At 36.7% G+C, this 16,358-nt stretch overlaps 1 long non-coding RNA gene across 1 annotated transcript; it reads right to left on the bottom strand.

Annotated features, from left to right (window-relative positions):
- Positions 1 to 611: 611 nt before the first annotated feature.
- On the bottom strand, positions 612 to 13,041 carry LOC123609001. Its single transcript, XR_006717566.1, has 3 exons — positions 12,927 to 13,041; positions 10,075 to 10,077; positions 612 to 622 (listed from the first exon to the last, which is right to left on the bottom strand). It is a non-coding gene; the product is annotated as an uncharacterized LOC123609001 (long non-coding RNA).
- Positions 13,042 to 16,358: the final 3,317 nt, after the last annotated feature.

The following is a 16,358-nucleotide window of genomic DNA, read 5'->3' as shown; positions in this document are numbered from 1 at the left end:
TTGGTTTGAATAAATCAGTGCAGGACTCTGCACTTACTGAGCTGGGAGAGGTATCAAGAGTCCCCACTTAGAAACGTCTACACAGACATAAACACACATTCCAATATCCCTCGGCTCACATCTCTATAGTTATGGCTGTCTCCTTTTGCTCCTTCCCATTCAACTTCTTAAAACATGTTTTCTATATCCACTGGTTCCATTCCCTTTGTCTCCTCTTAATGCTTGCACGCATGATGATTGATCAACATTCTCTTTGCTAATATCTTTGTGCCACTAATGCAGAGGACACAGATTAATTTTAGGGTTTTGGATTATTGGATGGCTGTGGTGACTGATCTTAACTATCAAGGATTGCTACTACACCACAAGGGGTGGAACAAGTACGTCTGGGATGCAGGCGATCCTCTAAGGGCACCTCTGAGTACTCCCATATCCTGTGATCAAGTCAATGGAAAATTAAATCAACCCAATACAGGCAGGATTTCTGATGGGCCAGACCCTTTAGAAATGAAGGTTTGAGTCACCCAACAGGCAAGGAACCATGAAGTGCTTGATGAGGGCAGAAAGAAGAGAGAATGGGGACTGGAAGAAGGTAGTTATACATACCTGCTATGACCATGTGCTCAGTTGCAGAAACAAGGACTGTAATAGTTTTAAGTACTCTTTCCTTGTTTTAATTTTTTCCCCTTTACCATTCCTCTACCACCTAAAATAAAATGTATTGATAGTAATTAACCTTGCATCCCAGTATTAAATGATAAGATATCAAAGGAAGAGTGGGGCTTAGCTGGAAGAGGTATTACCCAAAGGTAGAAAAAGGGCTTTGCATTACCTTTTGGGAAGAGAATCCATGTGTCTTTTTGTTGCATAGGGAATATTTGCATTAGGTTAGGTAGAAGCATGGTTTTATTTGTAAGATGACCATGACCAAACAAGGGACGTATGGATGCCACCTTGGTAAAAAGTAGATCGTGGTAGCTTTGTATACTTTAACTTAGTTAAGATGGAACTAGAATTTCTCAGAATTCCCTTTTCTGTGTGGTTCTGATTTAGCATTGTTCAGAAGAGAAACTTGCGGGAGATTTAGAAGATAGATATGGAGCTGCGGCCATTTTGTATCTCTCTGAAGGTCAGTGTTGAGCACCAGGCACTGTGGCAATTCACACACATCGTCACTGCTCCGCTAGCTCACTTTGTGTGGGACAACACCTAAACCCGTTGCCCCTCCAGCCCCTGCCAGATCGCCTCCTTCAGTTTTTCCAAGTGCATGTGTAGCTCTATGGTGAAGGGGCTAGCTTCTCTTGCAGGTCTTCCACTACACAGAGGTCGCGCATGGTGAGGAACAGACTCAGATTCTGGTTTGTCTTTGCTGTCGTCCGCATCCATCTTTCCTTCCTGACAGCTAGGCTGGCCAACCCAAAACAATTTTTTGGCTTAACGCTAGACCCAGAGACACTGGCCTGCTTAGACCACTCCATCAGCTTCCATATTGCATAGGATCTAATCTCCATAATAAATCACTCATAATGGCTCTGCTTCTCTGGTCAAGCCCAGAACTGTGTATCCTGTATGTCTGGGCATTTTTTTTGAAAAACCCAGAAACAATCTAGGTTCATGTAACACGTTTGGTTGTCATGTATCTTTAGTCTCATAAATTTAAAGTAGTTCTTCAATCCTGGTCGCCGTTGTCCTCCTCCTCTTTCATGACATTGACATTTTTGAACTTGACCTTTTGAAGAACCTGGACCAACTGTTTTATAAATCCTCAGTGTGGATAGGTTATTGTTTCCTCGTAATTAGGTTAAGGTTTTTGGCAGGAATACTGTAGGAGAGGTGATGTTTTCTCCTCAGTGTTCACCTCAGAACACACTTGATTCAGTGTCTCATTATTGTAGATGTCAGGTTTGATCTCTTCATTAAGGTGATGTCTGCCAGATTTCACCTTTGAAAAGGTAACTTTTCCCTTTGAAATTAATAAATAACCTACTGGATAACATTATAAAATTGTATGCACATCCTGTTCTCTGGTAATCTTTCACCTAATGATGTTGGTATCCATTGGTGATCACTTACTACTGTGGAGGTTACAAAAGAGTGACTTCAAATTCTATCATTTAAAAAAATTAGAATTCTAATTTGGCATTCTTTTGTAAAGAAGAGCTTTCCATTCTCACCCTTATTTTTAAATATTTTTGCTATCAGCCTGGAGTTAAAGATTTTTTTTTAATGCCCTCCATTATTATCCGTCATTTTTTCATCTTGTGTTCAAAATTGTTGAAACTGTAACCAGAAGGTGATCCTTTAAATGAGTCATTGTGGGGCGCCTGGGTGCCTCAGTCGGTTAAGCGGCTGACTTTGGCTCAGGTCATGATCTCGCGGTCCGTGAGTTCGAGCCCCGCGTCGGGCTCTGTGCTGACAGCTCAGAGCCTGGAGCCTGTTTCAGATTCTGTGTCTCCCTCTCTCTGACCCTCCCCTGTTCATGCTCTGTCTCTCCCTGTCTCAAAAGTAAATAAAACGTTAAAAAAAAAAATTTAAAAAAAAATGAGTCATTGTGTTCACTAATATTCTACAAATTTCCTGAAGAGAGTGTATGCATCTTTTAACATATTTAATTCTAAATTCTTATGTTTTTTATTATTTAAATTATATCTTTAAATTTCACTTTAATATGATTATTGCAGATATGTAGTTATATAGCATAAGTTTTGTATATTTAGTTTGTATTCATTAATCTTGTTACATTCTCATTAATTTTAATAAATTATATCTAGATTATTTTGGGCTTTCTGTTTACTCAACTATATTGTATGAAAATAATGACACTGGTGTTAGTTCTTTCTAATACTTGTATATTATCTTCATTTTTGTCTACTTGTACTGGTTAAAACATCCAATAAGATGTTAAATAGACGTAGTGTCAGCAGGAATTTTCATCTTATCCCCAGTTTCGAAGAGAAAGATATTAATATTTCATCATTAGACATTTCTGCTGTAGGCTTTGATTGATGCCTTCTACTGTATTAATGAATTTCACTTTTATTAAAAGTTTGTCAAGTGGCATTAATATACATATATACATATATATGTATATATATGTGTATATACATGTATATATACATATATAAATATAAATGAATGCTGGATATAATTAAATATTTTTAAATCTATTAAAATACTCATGATTAGTCTTCAATCTGTTATTTCTGATAAATTGTATTTACTTCCTAGTGCTAAAAAAATATAACTTTTATAGGTTAAACTTCACTTATTTATGATCTATTATCTTTTTAAAGATTTTTCTAACTATGTTCATGAGTTGAACTGACCTTTAATTTTCCTTTCTGGTAGTGTGCTGGTCAGGTTTTTATATGAAGTTTATGTAAGCCTACTAAACTGCTTTGGGGAATCTCTTTCATATACAAAAATGTGTGAAGATGAAAATGATTTCTTCTTTGAACACTTGATAGAACTCATAATAAAAGTCATATGTAGCTGGGGGATTTTTGTGTGTGTATGTGGAAAGGTCTTTATTGCTTCACATTTGTTAGACGAACTGTATATGAGAACTATTTAAGTTTTCAATTTCTTCTCTAGTCAATTTTAATAAGATGCATTTGTCTAACATGTTAAGTGCATTGGCATAATTTGTTTATAATATTTTCTCATTAACTTTTTGATGTATCTAGTAATGTTTCCCTCTTCATTCCTGATAGTAATAATTTCTTAATTCTCTCTCTCTCTCTCTCTCTCACACACACACACACATTCACATTCACATTCAGTGGTATCAGAGTTTTGACTGTTTAAACTTTTTGAAGAACCAATTTTTGGTTAAATTGGCCCTCTTTATGTTTTATATTTAATTAATTTCTGTTCTTATCTTTATTATACTTGTCCTCCATTTTTTGAATTTATTTTGCTGGATTATGTCTAACATCTTGTAAGGTGTTAAACTTCAGCCCCCCTTTTTTTCTAATATTCACACTTAAGGTTATAAATTTTCTTCTAAGAACAACTTAAAAAAATTTTTTTAATATTTATTTTTGAGACAGAGAGACAGACAGACAGACAGAGTGTGAGTTGGGGAGAGGCTGAGATAGAAGGAGACACAGAATCCAAAGCAGGCTCCAGCCTCTGAGCTGTCTGCACAGAGCCCGACACAGGGCTCGAACTCACAAACCATGAGATCATGACCTGAGCAGAAGTAAGATGCTTAATGGACTGAACCACCCAGACGCCCCTAAGAACAACTTTAATTACATTTTACAAGAATTAGTTACAAGTGATCCATGGGTTAACTTGAAGTATATTTCTTAATTTATAATCATGGAAATATTTTACATATACTTTTTAAAAAAATGATGTTTAGTTCAATTGTGTGTGATCAGAAAATATGCTATTATTTCAGCCCTTTAAAATGTGATGAAATTTGTTTATGGCTTCATATATGATCAATTTTTGAAAATGATTCATTTGTGCTTAAAAAGACTGCGTATTTAAGTGGTTGAATTTGTTCCTTAGGTCAATTTTACTAATCTTATTTTTCAAATCTTATATAATCTTACTTGTTTCTTTTATCAGTTGCTAAGAAGTGAATTAAAATCATGCACTATAATTATTGATTTCTCTTTGTATTTCATTTAATTTTTGTTTAGAATAATGGAGTCTGAAGTTCTATTATAAGTTGAAGGCCAATACAAAATTGTTATACCATCCTGGCAAGTGAAACTTCATAATAAATATGAAGTAATCATCTTTTCTCCAGTAATGCATTTTGCCTTAAGATTTATAGTATAAGCACTTCCATGATTTCTTTTTTGTATCTCTTCTTTTTCAATATTTTGTGTATATATATTTGAGTTACGTTCATTACAAACATCATGCGGTTGTATTTTTTGTTTTTCTGACAATCTTTGTCCTTTGGCCCATTTAGTCCAGTTATGTTTAATATAATTACTGCTGATATACCTGGTGTAAACCTAGCATCTTATTTTGTACTTCCTATTTGCCTCACCTATTTTTTTTTTTTTAGTTTATTTATTTATTTTGAGAGAGACAGAGAGAGCACGAGCAAATAGGGGAGGGACAGAGAGAGAGGGAGTATCCCAAGCAGGCTTGGCATTGTCAGCACAGAGCCCCACACGGGGTTCAAACCCACAAACCGTGAGATCTGGACCTGAGCCAAAATCAAGAGCCCCACACTTAACTGACTGAGCCCTCCAGATGTGCCTGTCCCCCCTATTCCATTTACTTTTTCTCTTTCCCTGTTTGCGTTGGGACTGGTTGTGCGAAAGTGTCTAAACCACTCACTTTTAAATTACGTGTTTGAAATTTATTCCCTATTTTCCTCTTTCTTTAATGGCTGCCCAGAAATTTTAAACTGTGTGGTTAAAATTGACAAAAAAGGTGATCACTGCTTTTACCTTCCTTTCAGACAATCCACAATCTTTAGAACATGCTAACTCAGTTCATGCCATCCTGATCCATGCATTTTAGTTATCGTTTTTTACTTTTACCTTTTAAAAATTCCACTGTTACTATTATCATTATTATTTTATACTGTCAATGTTTACATGGACTTACATATTTACCTTTATCTACATTCTTTATTCTTTGAAAAAAATTTTTAATGTTTACTTATTTTTTGAGAGAGAGAGAGAGAGAGAGAGCAAGTGGGGGAGGGTCAGAGAGAGAGGAGACCCAGAATCTGAAGCAGGCTCCAGGCTCTGAGCTGTGAGCTGTCAGCACAGAGCCCAACGCAGGGCTTGAATTCACGAACCATGAGATCATGACCTGAGTGGAAGCCAGATGCTTAACCAACTGAGCCATCCAGGTGCCCTTCTTTATTCTTTTTAGTATCTGGGTCTATTTTCCCGCTGCCTGAAGAATTTTTTTTTTTTTAGCAAATGTCTACTGGTAGCAAACTGACCCAGCATTTGTATGAAAATGACTCTATTTTGCCTTTGTTCTTAAAATATATTTTCACTGGGCTTAGGCTAAAAATTACTTTCTTTCAGCATATTGAAAATATAATTTCTTAGTTTTTAGCTTCTACTATTACTGTTAGAAAATAGTCTACTATTTTTCTTTGGAGGTAACCTAGTGGCCCTCAAAAGATCATGTCTACCCAGAACCTCAGAATGTGACCTCATTTGGGAACATGGTCTTTGCAGATGTAATACATTCAGAATCTCAAAACAGAATCATCCAGGATTTAGGGTAGGCCCTACATCTACTGAGGTTTGTCGTTAAAAGAAGAGGAGAGGACACACAGAGACACAGACAGGAAGACGTCATGTGAAGCAGAAGGCAAAGATTGGAGTGATGCCACTGCAAGCCAAGGAATGCCAAAGGTTGCCAACAAGCACCTGAAGCTAGGAGAGAGGCATGAAACAGATTCTCCCTTGGTGCTTCTGGAAAGAATCAACCCTACCAACACTTTGATTTCAGCCTTCTGATTGCTTTAACGATTGTTTTTCCTTGTCTTTGGTGTTCTATAGCTTCACTGTGATATATCTAACTATGGGCTTCTTTTGACTTATCCTGCTTGGAATTCATTGGGTTCCTTGAACATCCAGGGTTCCCCTTTTTTGTTTGTTTTTTTTTCCTGGACGTTCCTTATTCATTTATTGTCTTTTCAGTGTTTTAAAGAAATGTTTTAAAAATAGTTTTTCCAGAAGTTTTGATGGTTTTTAGTAGGAGAGTTGTATAATTCACCCAGCTTGGCTTTGTACCAGGAAAAGATATCTGCCAGAGTAATCTTCTAATAACCAAATCTGATCATGTCAATATCCTGCTTAATATTCTCTAATGGCCATTTATTATCCTTAGGATCAAATCTCAAATCTCACAGCCGACCCTGGTGATCATGCGTGTGTCTAGCTCTTTGTTCTCCTGGAACATTCTCTCCCTGTGATGTTATTGCAGGGATTGTTCCCACTGTAGGGAATTATTTCTGTCCTCTCTGTTGTGATTCCCCCAGCTAAATCTTTGTCATAATATTTCATTTTTTAATATTAGGATTCCAGGAGATATGAAATGCTTTATCAAAGGAATTAAGAATAACTGGTAGAGTTAATATTTCAGGGCAGAAACTTTTTTTTCTGTATTTCTCACATCACACCATGCAAATATGATTATTTCTACTTCGTTTGGTGCAGTTCTTTTCAATGCATATTTATTGAGAACTCTATATAACAAGTACTGGCAGAAACTGGAGGTTCAAAAATGAATATGACATAATCCTTTCATCTCAAGGACTTCACAATTAGGTGGGGAACACAGATGATAAGAAAATGATTTTGATATCTTTTTACTACATAAAGGTCTGCAGAGAGAGTTATGGATGCCCAGAAGAGGAGAACCCAGTCAAGCCTGAGATTTCAGGGAAGGCTTTCTCAATACCTTTCCACCTGGCTCTGTGCAGTTTAGGGTCCCTAGAATCTAGCGTGTTGAAAGGTACTTTTAGAACTAAGGATGACTTTGTCCTTTGGAGAGCCCATGATCATTTATAACTTAATTTAGCCAAGAGCTTTCTTTTTACACACAATAACTAATGAGTTGTCCATTCTGTCTCAAAAGGGCAACTTGTAAAATAATGATATTAAGTCTATTGACTGGGAAGTGGACTTTGATAAACTTGTAAAGCAAAGCCCCCTTCATCTATCTCAGGAAAGAACACTCTCCTGACAATAGAGCAGTAACCTTCAAATTGAGGTTTGTGTACACCTGGGAGCACCTGGAAACTTCCCAAGGCCTATATAAAATCCTGTGATTCTAAGGAAATCAATTTCCTGATCTTCAACTTCCATATGTATGCTCCCTTAAAACTGCTAACATTGTCCTCTGTGTTTTTCCATTTTCTACGTCTCCTTTTATAATCCCCCATGAACCACTTTCCTGAGCTGAATTGTACTGTATTATATTTGCCTTGGTTGAACAAACTTCACTGACAAAAAAGAATGAGAACAATTCCAAATATTGGTGATGGTGTTGAGAGAGTGAGTAATTCAAATGATTGGTTCTAAATGAGAAGTTCTCTTTTAACTTTTTTAAATTAAAATTCAATGAGAGTCTGAGTTCTTAACCAATAGATGATTAAAAATTAATTTTTGATGATAGATCGCTATCGATTTTTGTTATGTAACTCAAAAGGAGTTCAAAGAATTGAATAACAGGGCCATAACAAATTCCTTCCAGTTCCATCAACTTATTTAGATGAGCTGTGTTTCTCAGTGCTTACATCTATAATAATGAAACTTGGAAATATAATTTTTTATTTTAATAATAAGTAATAGTCATACATAGATATAGCCTCACTTATCTCATTAAAAGATGTATTTCCAAAATTTTTTTTTACACTTAATGCATATTTATCAAGGTTTATAATAAATGCTGTGTGGGTCAGTTGTACGCTAAAAATCATAATGCTAACTCAATCCATGTGAAATTTTTAACGGAGTCTCTGTTCACAGAATTTTAAAATTCAAATTATGTACATAAAGTGTTAGAGAATAATACAAGACTTTCAAGCATAAATATGCATCATAAATATATATGTTAAAATTCTCATGAAAGAATTAGAAATATGTTTTGAAAAAGAAAAGAAAGATTTAAAATGTCTTACATTTGAGGGATGCCTGGCTAGCTTAGTTGGTAGAGCATGTGACTTTTTTTTTTTTAAGAACTGAATGATTTTAGTTAGTTAGTTTCAAGTTTTCATTTAAATTCAAGTTAGTTAACATCTAGTGTGATATTGGTTTCAGGAGTAGAACCCAGTGATTCATCACTTTCATACAGCACCCAGTGCTCATCCCAACAAGTGCCCTCCTTAATACCCATCACCATTTAGCCCATCCCCCTGCCCACCTCCCCTCCAGCAACCCTCAGGTTATTCTCTATATTTAAGAGTCTCTTATGATTTGCCTCCCTCTGTTTTTATATTATTTTTCCTTCCCTTCCCCTATGTTCATCTGTTTTGTTTCTTAAGTTCCACATATGAGTAAAATCATATGATATTTGCCTTTCTCTGACTGACTTACTTCGCTTAGCATAATACATTCTAGTTCCATCCACATTGTTGCCAATGGCAAGATTTCATTCTTTTTGGTCGCTGAGTAATATTGCATTGTATAGAGTAAAACCTTGGTTTGCAAGTATAATTCATTCCCAAAACATGCTTATAATCCAAAGCACTTGTTTATCAAATTGAATTTCCCCATAAGAAATAGTGGAAACTCAGATGACTCGTTTCACAACCCCAAAATATTCATATAAAAATTATTACAATACTGTAAAATAATACAAAATAATAAAATACAAAATATAAAGGAAAATAAGCAATTAACCTGCACTCACCTTTGAAAACCTTCGTGGCTGATGTGAGGGAGATGAGAGAGAAGAGGGTAATTGTGTAGGATGACTTTTACTATCACTAATGAATCACTGCTATCTACTGCTCAATGGAATCTTTCTTTTTGTGAAACTTCAACAAGTAACTTACCCAATGCCACTTGCTTTGCCTCCTTTTGAAGATTTCATGGAAATGTGATGTTGGATTGTCATTAAACAGATTCATCACTTGCACTGCTATGGCCTTATTTGGGTGCTGCAAAATTTTGCATTGTTTCCCACATTTTACACATCTCCCTAATCTCATTTGAAGTGAGGGATTCTTCTGCCCTTTTCTCCTCCTCTTCTGCAGATGAGATCTCCTCCATAGCCTCTTGCTGTTGCTCGTGATGTAGATCTATCAGTTTGTACTTCTCAATGATTTCCTACTTAACTTCCACCATAATCATCTCCTTCTTACTGCCTTTCTTTTCAACCTTTTTTCTGCATGGGGGCCATTGCATATGCTGCACGAATGTTAACTATAGTACATTATTAATAAACTCTTGTCATATACCGTATTTAATGTAACCAGCAATAAGGCAGCAGAGAAAAGGGTCTAGCCTGACCTAGAATGACACAAAGCATTCCTAAGCTTATTTGTATATGGAAAAGCAAGAGACTGTCCATAGGTGCTTTGAAGTGACAAAAATACATTCGTGCCAGTTGTGGGCACCTTCCAACATTCTGAAAAATCATTGATTTCTGCCAAACACCGTGGCCTGAGACAGAGCATCTGAGTGTGGGAGATGGTCACCCACAATCCTGCAGAGAGAAAGAAAGAGAAGAAACATTGACTCAGTTGTGATCATGTGACATTCGGCATCATGCAATACTCATATTCAAGACATCACTAATTTAACAAGTTAAACTTTATTAGAAAGGTTTCCTCATCTTATGGAACACTCACAGAACAAATTATTCACAATCCAAGGTTTTACTGTATATACCACATCTTCTTTATCCATTCATCACTTGGTGGACATTTGGGCTCCTTCTATAATTTGGCTACTGTAGATAATGCTGCTATAAACATCAGGGTGAATGTGTACCTTTGAATCAGTATTTTTGTATCCTTTGAGTAAATATCTAGTAGTACAATTACTGGATGTAGGGTGTTCTATTTTAACTTTTGAGGAACCTCCATACTGTTTTCCAGAGTGGCAGGCATGTGACTCTGGGTAGCAGGGTCTTGAGTTCAAGACCCATATTGGGTGTGGAGCCTACTAAAAAATAATAAAAATAAAATAAAATCATTTCTTTAAAAAATTAAAATACAATGCCTCATATTTGAAGGAAGACCTTGTTTATATTTCTTTACATTTATATGGGTAGATGAAATTGCTTTGATGAAAAAAATTATATTGAATACAATTAAAAGAGCAAAGTAACTTATTTTAAAATGCGAATGTTCTCAACCTACAGGTATTATACTGTCTGCCCTTTAAGTTTTTTCTTAATCTTTATTTATTTTTGAGAGAAAGAGAGAGACAGAGTGTGAGTGGGAAAGGAACAGAGAGAGAGAGGGAGACAGAATCAGAAGCAGACTCCAGGCTCCGAGCTGTCAGCACGGAGTCCAACGTGGGGCTCAAATTCATGAACCACAAGATCACGATCTGAGCCGAAGTCGGACGCCCAATTGACTCAGTCACCCAGGCACCCCTATTCTCTGCACTTTAAAAAACGTACAATATCCAATATAATAAAAACAATTTTAAAACATTTGAAAGGATAATGTACAGTATGATGATTATAGTTAATAACGCTACATTGTATATTTGAAAGCTGCTAGAAGAGTAGATCTCAGAAGTTCTCATCTCATACCAGTGGCCAGAGCACACACATGGTCAAGCTTAAGATCAGTAAGATGGAAACAAATCACTGTCTTATAAGAAAGGAAAAATATTTGGGAGCAATTATATAATCTACCACAATTATACAACTTGTTAGTAGTTGTGCTAATATTCAAACACGGCAGTCTAGCACCAATGTCTACATTATTCAACATAACATCCTATTTTTCCTATTTCCAAGAGGGTTGAATCAAATGGTGGAAGAAAAATCCCAACAGGACTCCTCTCCTATATCCAACATGGTATAAAAACTGAGAACTACATAGAATCCATGAAGTCAGACAAGAAGCCCTAGGACACCTCAAGGTCATTCAGGGCTATAGTGTTCCATCACCAATGTGTCTTCAACCACAGGGAGATGCCTTACCTGGAGAGCACAGATGAGATAAATAGTAAATGCCCATGTGCTAGTTCCACAGTAAGGACAAACGTTAGATGCAAGGTGAAGTATATGTTACCCTCATTCTCCTAAAAATTTTTTTTCACTCAATTTTTCACAAAGTACATTTGTTACTCTTTGCACCATTATGCTTATGTTTCCAGGAAGATGTTATTAACAATGCATAGAGGATACTGTATTAACTGTATATTTTTTCACTGTCTAGTATAATATGCATATATGATAGTGTATTTATAATTTTCTCTTTTGTATAATTCTATGTGTAGATTGTTTGCCACCTAGTGGCAGATGTTTTCAACTCAAACATTAATATTCATGACCAATTTTAATTAGTTTTACAGTGTGTTGTTTTTTTTTAAGGAAATATTCCAAAGTCATAAAATGTTTAAAACTGTTGACAATGACACTATTCTGCTCTAGCAAACTTTAAAAAAATACCTTGCAAATTTGGTTCATATTTAATCCTTGACAATGACAGATGAGGCCATGTATTCAGAAGCCATTTCCTGTTACAAGAAGAATGTAGAGAATGATAAAATGAACATTTAAATTTTTAGCAAATAATGCTATGATATTCCTTGGATGTTCTGTTTTTCACTCAATATTACTTAGCAAAATGTACACACTCAGTTGCAACACTCATTGATTTATCATATGCACATTTTGTCCTGTGTGACTCAAATTTCATGGTTGTTCCTATTTGACTGTGTAATGCAGTCAAAATCTCATAAAACTCTGGGCAGCAGAGTTGGAAAAATTCTCACAAAATTGCAAATAAAAGTGAAGTATTAATTCATATCAATTAGACGCAAAAATTAGAATCTGGCTGATGAATATTTGGCAAGGGGGAGGAGCCAAGATGGTGGAACAGCATGGAAGTTTTTTGTGTGTCTCGCACCCGTGAAATACAGCCAGATCAACACTAAACCATCCTGCACACCTAGAAAACTGATTTGAGGATTAAGACATAATTTGCACAACCTGAACCACAGAACTCAGCAGGTACGCGGTGTGGAGAGGTGAATGGGGGGAGAGAGAATCTGTGGAGGGCAGGGAACTGTTTTTGTGTGTGGAGAGAAGACAGAGATGGGGGTGGGGGAGCGGGAAGGGGAGTATGAGAAAAGCACACCCCCAAAAGCTGCTGTAGAGAAAGTAGAAAAGTGGAAATAGCCGCAGGGACTGAACTAAAAAGGGAGAAAGGAGAAAGGGGAAAGGGGAGGGTTTAAATTCCATTAAGGCTATAAAAAGGGGAGCACAGAGTCTGAGAATCTGCAGCTTGATACCTGGCGGTGCTCTGGTGTGAAGGGCGAATCCCCAGGAGTAGAGTGAAGTCCAGGGTCTTCGGGCCACACGGGAAGAGGCAGTTCCCCTGCTGGGAGGACTCCCCACAGGCAAAGGCATCAGTGGACCTGGGAGAACAGCCACATTCGCTCGTGCTGGAACAAGGTTAAGGGTGAAGCCTGGTGCCAGATGTGTGTTGTGATTTTCCATAATGCCTGAAACGCTGCTGCTACACGATTGTGTGAACTTTTTCTGGGATGGACTGGCATCCAGCCACAGTCTCTGGGCATTGGCAGCAGCACAGTCCTGCAAACGTTGCTGGGTGCGGCTGGCACCTGGACATTGCTTGGTGAAACCCTCCCACAGAGGGTCAGAACGGGTCAAAGCCACAATCACTCAGAAGTAAGGGGTCAGGAAAAACAGCCACATATAAGATAAAACTCAGGAGCGAGGTGCTGGCAACCTGACGGCTTGGTCATGGACAGTATAAAAGTGGGAGGTGGATGGATGCTGGAGACAAAGGACGGGTGGGCGATTGCTGATCGGGGAGAACAGAGCTCCGACACTAGAGACTGGGTAGGTGGGTAACGGCATTTTCATCCCTCCCGCACATGCACATACATACCTACAAGCGCCACAACAATCCACCCCAGTAAGCTAAGCTGTGCCATCTAGTGGAGAACGGAGCTGTTACACTAAGCCCTGCTCAAATGGGCAAACCCTTGCTCTTCAGGAACACCACAAGTTTCTCTGCCTGCTTAGTTTACAGACTATAAAGTGCTTAATAGGTTGACTTCTAGGGGAAAATAATGTAAATTCAATCATATTTCAATATGTTCACTGGTCCATCTATTCCATATTCCTTTTTTTCTTTTTTGTTTCTTTTCTTTTTCTTGAATACAGAAAGAGAAAAAAATATTTTTATTTTCCATTTTTATTAAAAAGATTTTTCTTTAATTTTTTATCTACTATATTTTTTACTTTTTTGTAAATTTTTAAATTCTATTTCACTTCCATCATAGCATTTTATTCTATTTCATTGTATTCATTATTTCAAATTTTCAAATGTTTTCCTTTTTTTCCCCCTTTTTCCTCTAATCTCTCAAGCCCCTTTCAACACCCAGACCAAAACACACCTAGGATCTAGCATCATTTATTTGATTTGTGTGTGTGTGTGTGTGTGTGTGTGCTGTTTTTAGTTTCTTATTTTTTTTAATTTTAATTGCTTTTACCACATTAATTCCTTTTTTTCCTTCAAAATGATGAAACAAAGGAATTCACCCCAAAAGAAAGAGCAGGAAGTAATGAGAGCCAGGTACTTAACCAACACCGATACAAGCAAGATGTCTGAACAAGAATTTAGAATCACGAAAATAAGAATACTAGCTGGGATCAAAAATAGATTAGAATCTGTTTCTGTGGAGATAAAAGAAGTAAAAGCTAGTTAGGATGAAATAAAAAATGCTACAACTGAGCTGCAATTTCGAATGGATGCACGGTGTCAAGGATGGATGAGGCAGAGCAGAGAATCAGCATTATAGAGGACAAACTTATGGAGAATAATGAAGCAGAAAAAAAAGAGGGAGACTAAGGCAAAAGAGCACGATTTGAGAATCAGAGAAATCAGTGACTCATTAAAAAGGAACAACATCAGAATCATAGAGGTCCCAGAAGATGAAGAGAGAGAAAAAGGGGTAGGAGGGTTATATGTGCTAATATATAAACAAATCATAGCAGAAAAGTTTCCTAACCTGGAGAAAGACACAGACATCAAAATCCAGGAAGCACAGAGGACTGCCAACAGATTCAACAAAAACCGACCATCAACAAGGCGTATCATAGTCAAATCCACAAAATACTCAAGCAAGGAAAGAATCATGAAATCAGCAAGGGAAAAAAAGTCCTTAACCTACAAGGGAACACAGATCAGGTTTGCAGCAGACCTATCCACAGAAACTTGGCAGGACAGAAAGGAGTGGCAGGATATATTCAATGCGCTGAATCAGAAAAATATGCTGCCAAGAATTCTTTATCCAACAAGGCTGTCATTCAAAATAGAAGGGGAGATTAAAAGTTTCCCAGACAAACAAAAATTAAAGGAGTTTGTAACCACTAAACCAGCCCTGCAAGAAATTTTAAGAGGGACTCTGAGGGGAGAAAAGATGAAAATAAGTAAGCAAGTAAATAAATAAAGACCCAAAGCAACAAAGACTAGAAAGGCCCAGAGAAAACCAACAGACACTCCAACTTTACAAGAAACATAATGGCAATAAATTCATATGTTTCAGTACTCACTCTAACATCAATGGACTAAATGCTCCAATCAAAAGACCCAGGGTAACAGAATGGATAAGAAAACAAGATCCATCTATATGCTGTTTACAAGAGACCCACTTTAGACCTAAAGACACCTTCAGATAGAAAGTAAAGAGATGGAGAACCGTGTATCATGCTAATGGTCAACAAAAGAAAGCTGGAGTAGCCATACTTATATCAGACAACCTAGACTTTAAAATAAAGACTCTAACGAGAGATGAAGAAGGGCATTATATCATAATTAAGGGGTCTATCCACCAAGAGGACCTAACAATTGTAAACATTTATGCTCCAAATGTGAAACATCCAAATATATAAATCAATTAATTGCAAACATAAAGAAACTCATTGATAACAATACCATAATAGCAGGGGACTTCAACACCCCACTTACAACAATGGATAGATCATTTAATCATAAAATCAACAAGGAAACAATGACTTTGAATGACACACTGGACCAGATGGACTTCACAGATATATTCAGAACATTTCATCCCAAAGCAGCAGACTATACATTCTTCTCCAGTGCACATGGAACATTCTCCAGAATAGATCACATACTGGGACACAAATCAGCCCTCAACAAGTCCAAAAAGATCAAGATCATATTGTGCATACTTTCAGACCATAACACTATGAAACTCGAAATCAACTACAAGAAAAAATGTGGAAAGATAACAAATACTTGGAGACTAAAGAACATCCTACTAAAGAATGAATGGGCTAACCAAGAAGTTAAAGAGGAAATTAAAAAGTACATGGAAGCCAATGAAAATGATAACACCACAGCCCAAAACCTCTGGGACACAGCAAAGGCAGTCATAAGAGGGAAGTATATAGCAATCCAGGCTTTCCTAAAGAAGGAAGAAAGGTCTCAGATACACAACCTAACCTTACATCTTAAGGAGCTGGAAAAAGAACAGCAAATAAAACCCAAAACCAGCAGAAGACAGGATAATAAAGATTAGGGCAGAAATCAATGCTATCAAAACCGAAAACAAAACAAAACAAAACAAGACAAAACAAAACAAAACAGTAGAACAGATCAATGAAACCAGAAGCTGGTTCTTTGAAACAATTAACAAAATTGATAAACCACTAGCCAGTTTAATAAA

Source organism: Leopardus geoffroyi, chromosome B2 (assembly GCF_018350155.1).
Source record: "Leopardus geoffroyi isolate Oge1 chromosome B2, O.geoffroyi_Oge1_pat1.0, whole genome shotgun sequence".
Classification (NCBI taxonomy): domain Eukaryota; kingdom Metazoa; phylum Chordata; class Mammalia; order Carnivora; family Felidae; genus Leopardus; species Leopardus geoffroyi.
Note: the sequence above shows the minus strand (reverse complement) of the source record. Positions and strands in the feature narration are given on the sequence as shown.